The 846-nt window shown below is 41.6% G+C and overlaps 1 non-coding gene across 1 annotated transcript; it reads right to left on the bottom strand.

Annotated features, from left to right (window-relative positions):
• Positions 1 to 322: 322 nt before the first annotated feature.
• Positions 323 to 429, bottom strand: LOC112067050 (U6 spliceosomal RNA). The gene has a single exon (XR_002893052.1). It is a non-coding gene; the product is annotated as a U6 spliceosomal RNA (small nuclear RNA).
• Positions 430 to 846: the final 417 nt, after the last annotated feature.

The raw sequence follows: 846 nt of genomic DNA, 5'->3' as shown, positions 1-846 counted from the left end.
AACATCTGATTGAGCTGCCTCAGTTTCCCCAGATTGATCAATTCCTGGATATGAAAGCAGAAATGGCTCAGATTCACACTAGGTCCCCACTTTTCCTCTGTTCCCTCAGCTTAAAGAATTCATTACCAAATCCTCTTCTTTCATTTTTGGGAAAAAATACCCCATACATTTAAAAGATGGGGCAGAGTCGTGGCAGGCAGCATTTAGCTCAGGTATGATGCCCTACATGTACTACTCAATCACACTGAACTATGGAAAAGTCCATTCTGAAAAACCCACACATTTGACTAATGTGTGTTTGATGCTCCAGGTTTTTTTAAAAAAAGATATGGAATGCTTCATGAATTTGCATGTCATTCTTGCACAGGGGCCTTGCTAATCTTCTCTGTGTCACTCCAGTTTTGGTATATGTGCTGCCAAAGTGAGCACGATGTTCCAATTTATTCATTGGGAATAATATGTGGTATGGGTGGAATCTGTAGCAAACATTTTTTTTTCTTTTTAAAAAAATAACAAATGACATCCTGTGGTCTCTCTTCCTTTTTTATTTTTATTTTTTTTCAACCCCAAGTACAATGCACACTGATAAAAACGATGTACGTTGCATGTATCTGTGATAATAGCCGACGCCAAGGCAGTCTGAGGCACATTAACAACAGACTTATCTGTGGAGCAGAACCTTATGTAAGATGCATTTTCCTCTAGAGCCAAGCAACGCAGAATTCACCTACACGGCAGATAAGTGGCCCCTGGGCCCAGGTGCAGCCCCGCGCCGGGCCAGCGGCTGGGGGAATTTTCTCACCAATATAATCGACACAATGGTAGGATTTCCATTTAGTGCAACAG

This window comes from Physeter macrocephalus, chromosome 1 (assembly GCF_002837175.3).
Source record: "Physeter macrocephalus isolate SW-GA chromosome 1, ASM283717v5, whole genome shotgun sequence".
NCBI lineage: Eukaryota > Metazoa > Chordata > Mammalia > Artiodactyla > Physeteridae > Physeter > Physeter macrocephalus.
Note: the sequence above shows the minus strand (reverse complement) of the source record. Positions and strands in the feature narration are given on the sequence as shown.